This window comes from Hippoglossus stenolepis, chromosome 8 (genome assembly GCF_022539355.2).
Source record: "Hippoglossus stenolepis isolate QCI-W04-F060 chromosome 8, HSTE1.2, whole genome shotgun sequence".
NCBI classification, from domain to species: domain Eukaryota; kingdom Metazoa; phylum Chordata; class Actinopteri; order Pleuronectiformes; family Pleuronectidae; genus Hippoglossus; species Hippoglossus stenolepis.
In genome coordinates this window covers 11,073,930-11,088,277 of record NC_061490.1, presented here as the reverse complement: position 1 = coordinate 11,088,277, position 14,348 = coordinate 11,073,930, and the positions used below count along the sequence as shown (strand labels likewise).

The following is a 14,348-nucleotide window of genomic DNA, read 5'->3' as shown; positions in this document are numbered from 1 at the left end:
AGGGGGGGGCGGGGACTCACTGGCCCTTCTGTGGGAATCGTCAGCTGTTTGGCGTTCTGGAAATAAATGGAGGGGGGACTGAAGTGTTTTAGCAGCAGAGCAGCAGGACTTGCCAGAGACACGGTCCGTGAACTGTGACTGTAGGGGTTCAGACCTTCCTCGTGAAATGCTGTCACACAACTCTGTGCAATGTTCCAAGTCTATATCTACACTGTGATGTCTAAAATCATTTAATAACCCTCTCGGGTTTGACTTCAGTCTGCCCCTCAGGCTAAATGACATAATTCCCAGACATTGGCAGCACAGTGTAACACTCGAAACTGACATAAAAGTGGGGGAACAAAAAGGTGGAAAGCATTTGAAAAGTCATGTTGGAGAGCTCAAGGTTAAAAACGTAAAACCCGACGTGTTTTGATCGAGAGTCTTAAGCCTCCTCCACACTCCGAAAGATTATGAATAAATTAGAAGTTAAGTAAGACGCAGGGGTTCATCTGCGGTAAGTGCTTGAGGGAATGATTCAGCTGAGTTCAACTAAAACCAAACCAGCAGAATGAATTCAATTCGGACTGGGTAACTGCAACCTGACTTAAATAGCCATGTGTAGACCTGCTCGGGTGAATAAGCAACATGAAAGTGACATCATGGTGGCAAATGATGACCACAGCGCTAGAAACGTGTGTGTGCTCGCTCTCTGTCAGCGGTTTCCTAAGGAGAAAGTGTGTGCGTGTATTTGTGGTAGATGATGCACTGCAGGGAAAAAGCCAAATGCCACGGACACATTTGTGTGTGCACTGACACACACACATGACTACTGCAGAGCAATGGGGCGTGTGTTCACGCAGAGCTAACAGCGAGGTGATGTCATCAAGCTCCAGCCATATGCATTAGTTAATGTGTCAGCATGTGGTGTGTGTGTGAGGACTGTGTACACACTGCTACAGTGGCTGTATGTTAAGAAGTCTTAAATTAATGACCCTGCACACAGGCAAGATAGCTCAGGGCATGGATGGATTTTCACAAAAGTTGTGGGAATATCATATGAAAAGTGACATAGAAAATGACATCATTTTTTAAAGGTATGTCTATTTTTCTATAAATCGGAAGAAAAAAAAAAAATCAAGTGATGACATCATCATGAATGAAAATGACATCATATGGTGGAGTAATGCATTGCAACCAATACAATTGGAGACATGATAGATTAACCAATCATTCATCATCATACGGTGACATCATGATGACGTCATTATGTCCTGGTATTATTATTATACAGTACATGAAAGACAAGAAGAAATTTTCACAAACAGTTGTGCATAGGTGTATGTGGTGGTGGTGGGGGTGCATCTGTTTGGGGGTCTATGATGGAGAGGAGTATTTTTTTGGGGGTGGGGGAGGTTGGATGGAAAGATAGGAGATAGAAGAGAGAGAATGATTAAAAGAAAAGAAAATGTTATTAGTATTATTACAATATAAAAAAGTATAGCATTCCCTGACTTGGGTATATACAGAATATGCAGGTTATGTATCGTCCTTCCAATGCTTTTCATTTTATCCTGAAAGTACAAAACTAACTTCCACTTAAATAACGTACACAAACTTCAGCATACTCAACGTGTTAGTATCAGTGTGTGAGTTTGTCTTGTTTGTGTATTAGTGTATCAGAGTCACTCTCACACACTCTCACACACTGTATCGGGCTAATTGCTCATTTCACTCTCTTCCGCGCCTCCTCCTAATGACCATTAGACGCCGAGTGGAAGCAAATCGTCAGTCTCCTGAAGGATCTCTGCTTCTGTCTCGATATGCAAAGTCACATCACATCGTCTCCCTGGCTGATTTAATTTCCTCTAATGTTGGTGGAGGTTTGAAAGAAATATGTAGTAATATAAAAAAAAAGATATTAAAGCTTAAAGAGAGGTTTGGTTGTAAGCTTGATTGACGAGGAGTCTCAGCCTATTACTGGCAGCTGTGCTGTTCCAATCAGCCCCCTCCCCTTTTTTCAGCACTTTTTATGATGTTATTTATGCTACTAACAACTAACGACTTACTTTGGGATGTCACTGGTTTTCTTTCCAATACACCATTTCTAAGTATAACATTACAATATTTGCTATTGAGATCCTCTGCCTTTTTGTGTGAAGCACATATACCCAAACCAAAAATGGAATTCATTTCAAACAACAGGCCATAAACACTCAGTGTGGCTCAGGATGTACTATCGTAGTTAAGCGGTGTCATCTGGGGTTCTCACGATCGGGAAAAGAAGGATGAGTAACTCCTTTCATTGTTGGGACCTCAGGACTTCGGTAACTCCATATAAAGGCCTGTGGGTATTAACAATCTGAATCACTGATATAAAATGAATCACAAACCATAGTAATGAGAGCAGAGCTTGGCATCCACACACCAGCAGGATAAAGCGTGAGGTTGACTCAGTCCTCTGTGGGGTGATGGCATCACTGTCTGAATAATAAAAATGTGAAGCCTGGAGTGCTGTGTATACCTTACACTCTCTTTAGATGTGTCCCTCCGGCACAATGCGGCCTGGTTTCTGACTCACGTGAGTCACGCTGATGTCTATAGAGGAAACACTGGGTATTGTGTGTAAATCAGTGAGGGAAGGAGTTTGCCAGATGAATCATGATACAAAACCACGTGATTCATTTGCCATGAAGCGAGTTCTGTGTATCTGATTCTGAAGAACAATCTGACAGTCAGATCTAATAGATGAGAGAGTTATGTAAATACTCAGTGAATTAGTTTGTCCCTAAACAGTAAGTGAATGTCTGAGGGTGTGCATGTCTGGTGCTTTGAGCTGCAGCACTTCCATAGGGATGTGAGGGTATTACATGACAAAGTTTTAGCTGAGTGCCGCTAAGATGCTGAAAATCCAGTGAGTTGGGTGAACAGCCACAGACCTTCATGGCTATTGATTTGGCTCACCTGTCTATCTTTGTGGCAACATACACACACACACACACACGCACACACGCACATGCCGTCACCCGTCTTCCTTCCTGTACCATGCCAACGCTTCCTTGTTTATCCAGTTACCATAAAAACACAATCAGCCACAAGTCAACACTGAGTGACTCCAAACAAGCCGGATTATTGCTCTAATTAAGCTTTAATAAGCCCTTATTAAACGGCCACAGGCCTCGTTAGGCAGTTCATTAAGTCATTTCATCCTTTTATTCCTTCATTAAGTCTCTTTTCTTCTCTCCTTTCTTCTCAGGGAGTGCGGGAGCAGTGAGGTCTGGGAGATCACGACCTTAATTCTCTCTAAGACAGACAGTTTAATTAACACTGGAGGAATCCTCACCGGCTCCAGACCTCGGCGATGGGAATGTTCGGGGGAATTGGATTGCCAAGGTAAGGCACTAAGCTAATGTGTTTTTTACTGGCAACATACACTAATAACCTGTTAAATTACAGCTACTGGGTGCTGTTGTATTTATGATGTAATTAGATGGTAATACTGAATGTGTAAAAACATACAAAAATTAGTAATATACATGTAATTTTGCCGTGTTTTAGAGAAATGGCTGATAATGAAAAACACTGGTTTAATTTAATGTTAGTGCATCTTTTACAGCTTTTTCTTCTTTTTTTTTTATCAGACTCCACCATAGGAAATAAGGAGCAAAGGTGAAGAGCTACTGAATATACTGGAAAAGAAGATATAAAACTGTTAAATGTAACTGACAGTAGGGAAATTGCAACAGTGAGTTACCTCTGCAGACGCGTCATTATGCATTTGACCCTGTGCGGTTCTCAGACACTCATATTTAACAAGTGTCTGAAAGTTCAAAATGGTTCTGTCACATCATTAGTGTACATTGTTTGCAGATGAGAAAAAAAAAAGTGGTGACATTAATTTAATAATCCTGAATGTGTGAGTATGATATAACTGAGCACAGTTTGAGACTCTCACTCTCACTCACCCTGAAGTGTCAGCATGTTTGACAAATAATCATTCATAAGCACATGCGACATTATAGTGTTGGAAGTCTTTGACATTTCTAAAGGGTTTAAGTTTAGAACACAGTTTCTCTATCTGCTTCATTGGTCTACACTTTCAAATTAACGTTTTGTTTGTGTCACTGCCTTCACCTCAAAACCAAAAGTATGTCAGTGTGAGGATGTTACATAGTTCAAAAATACAAGTTTTGTGGATTACATGTTGTACATTTTTTGAAACAAATATTCCGGGAAAGGTTGAATTTAAGGTGGTTGAACAGGAAGAAACTGCAACACAGCAAATAGTAGATAGCAATATATGCAAGAATCAAAGGGGCAAACACACACACACACACACACACACACACACACACACACACACACACACACACACACACACACACAAAAACCTTCCCTTTGAACAGTGCAGTGAACACCCTAAAGCTCAAACGCTAGATTACAGTTTGTAGCACCTGCATGTTTTAGTGAGTCTGCTGTCGGGGGGGATTTCCAACTCTGCATGTGAATATTCAGAGGTGAACCTTACATGCACAGACCTTCCTCTCTTTTCATGTGCCAATAACCAGCACCTGAAAGACTGTTTGCTCTCAGCACAGAAGAAAGTTTTACCTTGCATGCCTCAGTTCTTTCAACATAATTCAGCTTCTTACTGCATGAGGATCAATGGGACTTAAATGGTATTATATGACACAAACCAAATGTGCAAGTCTTAGCAATGCTGGTTGGATGCAGGTGCAGGAGTGTATGCAGACTGACAGGGATAAGTTACTGCAACAGTAACACATGGAGACGAGGCCAAATTTAGCCATGTGTTTGGAAGAAGATGTTTTCGTGTGAGTGGTTGTGTGTGTGTGTGTGTGTGTGTGTGTGTCTGTGAGTGTGTGTGTGTGTGTGTGTCTGTGAGTGTGTGTGTGTGTGTGTGTGCGCACGAGCATGCGGTTGCATGTTTATTAGTAGTTTGGTCCCTGCTGAGGTGACAGATGTTCATGGCAGAGGTAGGCATGGATGAGACGCGATGTCCAAATTAATCCACTGGTGTGTGAGGAGGAGTACTCTTCTCCATGGAAGTCAGACAAGCTGCCCTTCAACTGTCTGTGCTGTCTTCACGGCATTGTGTGTGTGTGTGTGTGTGTGTGTGTGTGTGTGTGTGTGTTGTGTGTGTGCTGCCATGATTTAGTGCTGGCAGCAAAGACTTCCACCTTCAGCCATGAAGTGATTCGAGTTTCCCAAGGCTTCAGCAGATGTCCAAACCCCAGAATCCACCCTTTGCATCCCTGTGTCTTCTCTGTTTTAGTTGTTGTGTCACATATCTTTGAGCTCCTCTTGCACTGCTATATTCTTTCTTTTCTCCTTGTCGCCTTCATTTTTCAAACTGAGGCAGCGGTTCATTTATTCTTACTGACTTTGCAACAATTTGCAGGAAAACACACCTAATCAAAACCGGATCACTAACCTCTTTGGGAAAAACCACACACATGCCTGCACACACACCACAGACTGTTGATGTTTACTAAGTACGGTGCAGATAAACATGCATGTACCTTTGCACAGTCAGAAAGACAAGGAAGTGTTGGTTAGCACGATATGCAAAATCTAACCTTTTAGGATGATAGAAGAGAAACACACACCCACACGGTTTCTCACCGTTACATGTCAGCTGCTTACTTACACAATTATAACCATTAAAAAGCAGAAGCACTAACTGCTCCTTTTTCTTATGTATAGGGAGAAATGAAACTTGTGAAATCTATTGTTAACAAGAACATATTAGTTTAAAGTTTGTAAACATTTGGGATGATCAGCCAAAACTGTTGCTATGATTTTAATTTGAATCAGGAATGCTTAATATCGACTAACTGTACGTTTGTGACACTTTGAATGAATGTTATAATGTCTGTCCACCATTGATAATGATGATTATTATAAATAAGAGTGATTATTGTAAAAATAAGTATTTGCTTAGATAAATAATCTTAGTTTAATACAACTCAGATAAGTCAAGATCTGGGAAATAGGGGCTGAGATGTTGGACTAATGCTGAACCCACATGAACATGGTATTCAACTTTGTCTGCTGAGCAAGTCAGGCCTTGGCTGCGTGTTTTAATTAGCTGTAATTGTTTCTGTAGTCTGCTCAATGAAAGCAATCAAAGGCAAGCAATTACAAGATCTTGGTCGCCAGCCCTGGGGGCTCAACTTCAGACTGGGAAACATACGCGCGCACACATGCACTGACAAACACACAAACTAACACAGACGCACATTATATACAGACAGTCACCCACACATTTCCTGTGCGTTTCATGTAAGACAGGCTTTTCTTCTTTCTCTTGTGTTTGGAGAGGAAGTGCGGGTCTAATGACTTTTCCTATGCGTCACGAACACCACACACGCGGGAGGCAGGCAGCGGCGCTGCACGTGTGCATGTGAGAACCTTTATACATATATGCATGAGCCTGTGAAGGGCTCCACACATGCAGGTTTTGTTATGCACTTGTTAGACGCTTCATTTGTATTTACAAGTTTGTGCTTTTGAGAGACTTCACATTGTGTTTGTTTTTGTGTGAGAGAAAGTTATGCATGTTTTTTTGTGTCTTCACAGAAAATGTGTACACTTAGTTACCGTTGAGTATATTTTTAACGGGAAAAATAAGTTTGTCTCTGAGGGATTTTACACATATGCTTGTTGTTCCACTTTGTGCATTTGATGTGACCATCTGGGCTTGTGAGACACTTCTGTATGTACTTGTAATGAAGTGAGACCGCACACTACTGTATGTGTGTACAGTTTGTTTTTGCAAGTTCTTCTCACTCGCTTCTCGTAAACACCACAACCACTGAGACCGTATGCAGTTTGTAAACTTTTTTCATTTTTTTTTGGACCACTCACAACTCCTCTGTATCGATCGTAGTCAATATTTTATTCCTTCTGAGAATTTGTGTGTACCGAGCTAAAATTCGAGTTATAATTTGTTGCAGTAATGTATCATATATTTATGACACTTGGCTCTTTCCAGCAGTGTCCCATAGCAATGAGCTCTCAAAGTATGTTGTTCTTTTTTCTGAAAAATTAAAATTTCATGAGCATTTTCAGGGTTTGAATATGTATCTTGTGTGGATAAAAGTGATGTAAAGAAAATACCATACTGTACCCTGTCTCCATCCCTCCACAATAGATCTACAGGGCTGGTACTAACTGTAGATTTCAATAACAATTGAAATCACACACACACACACACACACACACAAACACACGGTTGTGTCTTCATGACTTCAGAGGACATTACATTGATTTCTTGCAGACTTCCTGTAACCTTAACAAAAGTTACGACTTCCCTAACTCTACCACTTACCCTTACCTTAACCTAAACATCATCTAAAGCTAACCTCTTCCAAACCTTATCTTAAAGCTTGTCTTCCCTGTAAAAGTGAAGGATTTATGATATGGGTCTTGCTTTTCGTGCCCACAAGGAAAACAAGTTCCCATAACATTACTGTGTAAACTTGTATTTTGCACCTTAGTGAAGACACTCATTGGCATAACCGATTCCCTTGTCCCTAACACTAACCTTAACCATCACCACAGAATGCTTTACCTTAATGCTTTCCTTAACTTTAACTTAAATCTAACCCTAACGCTAAAACTAAGTCTTAACCCCTGACTGATCAGAAAGTGAGGTCCGGCCAAAATGTCAAGGCTCAAAATTATGGTCTGGTCCTCACAAAGACAACTGCACAAGTACTGCACACACACACACACACACACCATTACATGCATTACGTCATTTGACAGATCAGCACACCTGTAGTTATGGTTAAAGACTATTGTCCCTACAACAATACAATTCTCTTTACTTTTCCAGTTTAAAGATCATATCAGTCAATTCACAAATAATTTTACTTTTTTTCCATCCATGCAATCAGACCCAGTTCTGCTCAGTCACCTTTGGGGTTAAAATATCTCAGGCAATCTTAAACAATCAGGTTTTCTGCTCTAAACTACATCTCGGAAAAGACTGAATAATTCGTCATGCGGTTGCCAGAGCGAACCAAGGTTAGCTAATCCCACAAAGCTCGGCAGCCCAAACTGCAGCTGCATTGAGCTTCAGCAGTTCGTCCAAGGCCACGGAGAAGTGTGTTGCTCAAAACGAGTCCCCATTCAAAGACCAAGGTTAGTGCTCGGCTATGAGGAAGTGACTATTGAAACATTATTTAAGGTGAAATGAAAAACATAATCAAAAACAGTCTTTTGATTGGATCCAAGGCCTTTGCTGAACTCTTCCTCCAAACTCATCACTCCCTTCCTCTACCTTTACTCCCCGGTGCCAGCTCCATCATTTCCCTCACTACATCTTTGACTTACGAACACCCACTCTCCTTTTCTTCTTTCCTTATCTTCTCCCCTCTCTTTCATTTTTTCCCTACTGTTCTTCCCTCTTTTCATTCTCTACTCCCAACTTCCATTAGCAACAATGGATCTCAACTCAATGTTTCCATTTTCTTTACAGCATGCATTTCTCTTGTATTGCCTTTTCTGTGTCTCTCAGTCTCTTTCATCTTAAAGGCCCCACATTTTACACCTTTCTGGGATTTAATTTGAGGTATTGGTCCCCTAAGATGATATATCAGTGGTTTAAAGTCGAAAAAACTGCTGCAATGTGTATTTCCATGTCCTCTCTTCTGCCTCTCTCTGGAGATGCAGACAGAACAGGCTGTTTTCGCCCGGCCTCTTGAGCCCCTCCTCTGATTGGCTGACTGCACTTTGTGACATGCGACCAGGCCCATCACCGTTCTCATTCTGGCGCATTTGACGATCCCTGGCTGTAAACACAGCTGAAAGTCACATTATGTTTGGATACATCTGTAGAAGACCAGCCACATATTTACAGTTGGTTACAAAAGGATGTTTCTGAACTGTTAGTAACACCGTCCTCATGTTTGGTCAAGTTTTAGCAGGACAGTCGGCCAATGTAGGAGTAACGTCCCGAGTTACAGTACGGAGTTTCAATACACAGCGACACGGCACGTCAGAAGAGATGAAGCGTAACCGCTGGTCTCGAACAGTGACGTTCTTAGCAGGAATGTACACCTACACATTGTCTTCCTTGCATCCCTCCACAGAAACAGGTTCAGTATAATACACAATATGGGCCCTTTAAGATATATTTTGATTTTTAAAAATTGTTTTGTTTTACTTTTTCCTGGTGGGTCCCCAAAAACTTGTCGACTGACATAACCACAGACAATATCAGTACACCCAACAAAAAACAGACTACAAAAATGATTACTGAACAATGCCAACTGCTACCAAGCAAGTAAATGTCCCTGGAAAGAAGAACAACCACTAAATGTTATATTATATTATATTATATTATATTATATTATATTACATTACAAGAGTGAGACAGCGTTGGATTTTGAAATGTTTAATCTTTCTCGACCTATTTGTTCCGCTCAGTTGGATGAAGTTTGACTTTTGGTTTTGGTTACAAAAAGACTAAAATGTTGGTCCCTCTTTGACAGAGAGAAGAGTTGGCAACAAATTGAACAAAAAACAAGATTGAGGTTGACTCAATGTGATTAAAACTAAAAAAAAAAAAAATCTAGACTCACGACTACTAGATCTAACAACAGATAGTGCATCCAGATGTGGAGAAGTTAGGGTGTTTGTCTTTTGTCCAGCTGTTGGTAATACGGGCAGATGTGTTTTTCCATGTCTGCTTGTTGATGTACACATAGTATTTTTAGCCTCTGCCCTGCTGCTGGAGTCAAGTGGCTGGAGTTGCTGCGGCCGCCAGCGTCACTTGACAGACTTGACTAGTACGAATGAGTCACTCCAGAGCTGCCGGTTCAACTTCTGATCTTTCTAAGTGTGATTAAAAATGTATCTATTTTGTTAATTGATTAAAATGACCTTTGACAGAAAATGCCTTGTTTTCTTACTTTACAACAGCCTTGGTTTGAAACTCAACAAAAATTGGTCCTGTCTTGGATTGTGTCAGACACACTCGCACGAGGATGTTGTCTCACCCCTGAAGATGAGCAGCTGAGTGGTAGAACTTAGTAAAACATCCCATGAAACTGAGCGAGACGAGCTGTTGGACAATAGTAAAAGTTTTAATGGGACACCTCTGGCCGAAGGAACACAACTCATGGTGATTGACGGAGTACAAGAAAGAAAAGACAGGAGTTCTATAACAGAAATAAAACCAAGTAGAAACATTTAATTGTCTGTGTACTGTAGTTCTCTTCTCTCACATTATGAAAAAACAAGTCGAATATGCTTTAAATAATACACTTTAGAAACTGTAAATATACAAAATAAGATTTCAATTCTTCTTTAAAGGAATAGATATCTTCATATTTAAGTCCACTAAGATGGTTATGTTTTCACCGGTCCATTTGTTTGTTGGTTTGTTTGTAAGCAAAATTACACAAAAACAACTAAACAGATTTCCATGAATCTCTGTGGCAGGATGCGGAATGGGTCAGAGAAGAGCCCATTCAATTTTGGTGCGGATCCAGATCAGGGGGGTAGATCATTTTTTCAACATTTTCACCAGTTTCCGAGGGAATAATTCATGGATCTTGGTGAAAAGAACAAAAAAACAAAATCAGGCATGTTTGAGGAACTAATATCTGAGTATGTGAACTTTGGTGCAGCTTGATTGAATTTACGGGGACTGTTTGGACTTGGCAGTTGTTATTTAACCTAGTTAGTGTATTTAAATGAGAGGTTTTTATTGTATTGTGTTTCAATAAGCATATTATTGCAGTTAAAGAGTTACTAAGTTACAATGTGTCTGTTTCACCCATAATTTAGTTAATACATTTCGCCAGTATGCATTTCCAATCAAGTATTTTCTGGAACTTCATTTTTTCATCGTGCTGAATATGAGGCAGATGAAAAGCACATGGTTTTTACTGGGTTTTGAATATTAAATCAGCCCAGTAATTTAATGGGGCAGCAATTTAATGCAGGGGATGACTGGGGCTTTGCTTCTTTGCCAGGAACATGTAAAGTTCTCTCGCTTCTCTCCCTCCCTCTGGTCTCCTCCCTCCACCGCTCTCTTCAGCTTCAAACCCCCTCTCTCGCAACTCCACATCATCAGCAGAGAGTCGACGGTTGCAGCTGAGCTGAGTTCAGTTGAGGTCAGACAGACAGTGTGCGCTGCCCCGGGGAGATACACACTGGCTACCGACCAGATAAGCTGGAAGGACATGTCCCGTCTTGCTCCTAGTTTTCTGAGAGCCTGCTGCCTCCGCCGAGCTTCGGAGGCTTAGAAGAGCTCACGGGAAACCAGATCCGACCATTAGAGCAAATAATAATAACAGTAATAATAACAATACATGAAATACTGTCTCTCATTTCTTTCCAGCCCTCCTCATCTTCTCTGCATCTCATCTCCCACGCACACACACACACACACACACACACACACACACGCACACTGACCCAGGTTTGAATGATTTATTTATGTCAGCATAAATTACAGCAATAATCTGCGGTGAGAATCAGATACTGATTCAGTTCTAGCAGCGATGTGCTGTGGAGCCTTGATGCCAGCTAATTCTGATCGCTGTGTGTCTGTTTGTGCGTGTGTGTGTTTTTTAGATTCACTTGGTTTTCCCTGACAAGCTTGATCTGGGTAAACAAGGAGTCAGCCAAATAACTGTGAAGTGCGAGGGATGGGGGGGGTGGGTCAGAAACTGTATGAACCAGTGAGAAAGGCAGAGGCAAATACTCAGGCTAAACCCTGAAGACATGGGCAGGAAGCTGATATTTTCCCAGACTTACTTTACTTTTTTTGGAGGGGGGAGGGGGGTCTGATCCGACAATTGGAGCTTCCTCTGAGGGCCTAATAATACAACACAGCCATTGTGCAATGTGGCATTTCCCGTCGCCTTATTTAGCAAGAGATGCATGCAATCTCTCCCCTCCCAGTGTGGTTGGGTGAAGTTTTCACTGCCATCAGATTGGATTGTAACACCACGTTGTAGCAAGGCACTATTGTAGTCTGTCTCAGATGAACATCAATACACAGAGAGCAGAGTTCTAGCCAGTGGCCATAACAAAGTTCTTCATTTCTTGTGGCCATTTTTGCTCTGGTGCTGTAGTTTTGATATTTTGTATTTCTTTTTAGATGGCGCAGTTGTGCGAAAATATATCATAGCTGCAGTGTTGGGTGAAATCAGAAAGACTGTGAAGCCGCTACACACACGCAAGTACACTGAGACTATTCTGATGTTCAGTACATATGCAAACTAGCAATCATTTAAAAACTATTCTATTATTATGGATGCTTTTGCAAACACACAGCCATAAATAGACACAATGGATGAATACACTTGAAGACATAGTCCAATTTAAGTGGTTTGAGAAGAACGCGCGACACTTCATTACACAGAGCGAGGGAAATTGGACTTTTTGTCCTTAACAGCCACTGTATCAACTGTACACAGGCATTAGCTTAATGTTAGTAACCCTGTGAATGCAAAGGTGTCTGTGTGCAGGTTTAATGGAGCAGTACGCTGTCAACATCCCTGTCATCTTTGGAGGTTTTGTATAAAATGTTATACTCCTACTTACATCTGTGAGTCAAATAATTCCAGAAACCTCTATCTGTCCTTATATCTCAGACCTGGCATGTAAATTGTTTAGGGCCAAAGGAAGTGCAGTGTCCAATTTGGTGTGATTTGGAAAAAGCAAGGCGTTCGATATTAATCAACTTTGAATAAACAGGCGACCAGCGTTCTTTAACAGCGTCGGCTGGGACTCATCAACCCGAGTGAGTTTTCACCACGACGGGCACATTCAAGACAACTGACTCTCCAGTGCGGTTTCTGCATTTTGAGTCACGTTTCACTGAACTTTGAATAAACAGGTGAACAGCTCCTCGTGTGGCAGCGGCGGTGAAGCAGCCGGTCTTTACTCGCCACGGCAGAAAGAAAACTGCAACCAGCATCGACCCAGGCCAAGCAAACAGCCCACTCCAGACAGGCACGGTTAGATTGGGCACCGCATTAGTTATTACAATAATTAATTGAACTAATCATGCATTGTTTTCCACAAATGTTATAATCCCAAAGCTGATTCGCTCACTGCTGGTTTAATAAAAAAAAATAACAGTAAACCTAAATCTGATATTCTAACATGTGGGTTGATTCTATCGCTAATGCAAAGCACATACACACTATCGAATAAACGAGGACAGGATGCATAATCATTTTCATGGGCCTCTGATAGATCTTCAAAACATTGCTCAGTAAACAGCTGAGATGCTGTAATTGCATTTTTTGGGGATTAAAAAGATCCATAAGGGCAATATGTGTCTTATTTGTCCTGTGGGATGGGGCTGTGTTTTATTAGATACTGAGTTGCAGGCAGGCAGGCACAACACTGGATACAGTCCCACACAGACCTCTGACAAAGGCTGAATGTGAGATGAAATTTCTTGTAAAGATGGATGGTTTTAGTAGTGTAGTTGACACGGCCTTATAAAAAATATAAATGATCTTGCAAATGAAATATTAACCCTAGCATTGCCTCACTACGCTTTCCCTATATTGCATCAAACGCGGTGACTTTTATATAGTGTGGTGTTTCGCTGAATTTTTAAACACACAAACCTTCTCTTATTATTCACCTGTCCTGGACACACACACATGATCAATGGTGGCCCGGGAGATTAGGTGATAATATAAAATCACAAGCAGAGCGTTACTCTTACATGAGTTGGGCTGATTTCTATGACCCAGGTAGCACAACATTAATGAGACGGATCACCGTGTGTCCCGGGCGTATCCGTTGGTCATCCCCACAGGCAAAGCAAACCTCGACCTGTTTCATCAGGTTTACCAGTTTGTCTCTGCGTGCCGCTGTCGCCTTGCATGCATCCTTATGTGTTCATCTGGCTCTCTGAGCTGTCTCGCCATTTGTCTTCATGTTTGGCTAACCATGCATCTTTCACTTTATCAGTGTGACTATCATTGATGTGTGTGTGTGTGTGTGTGTGTGTGTGTGTGTGTGTGTGTGTGTGTGTCCATGGGTGAAATGACCACTGGGTTTCCCGCTGTGTTGACCACATGCTCCACTCGGTTCTTTTTGTCCTCCGCTCCTCCTTTTAACCCCAACTGGCTGCTCTACCTTGACCACCCATGTTGTTCTGTCTGGCTTTTGTATTTCACTGAATGCTCACATTATTTAGGGGCTTGAGGGCCTCATCTGGGGTCCCTGCAGGTAAAAGCTGTAGTCCATGAAATGAAAACCTACTGAGAAAAATAAACAAATGTAAAGAGGCCTGCAAGACAAACATTTTTTTGTGCCAAGCAATTTCTTTCTGGAATCTCTGTCAGCAGATGTAGATC

The 14,348-nt window shown here is 41.4% G+C and overlaps 1 long non-coding RNA gene across 1 annotated transcript in view; it reads left to right on the top strand.

The window, feature by feature from the left end:
• The window catches only part of LOC124852283, a 108,119-nt gene that overhangs the window by 54,016 nt on the left and 39,755 nt on the right, over positions 1-14,348 (top strand). Inside the window, exon 5 of the long non-coding RNA XR_007032897.1 lies at positions 3,236-3,372. This is a non-coding gene — a long non-coding RNA (uncharacterized LOC124852283). The remainder of the gene's footprint in view (positions 1-3,235; positions 3,373-14,348) is intronic.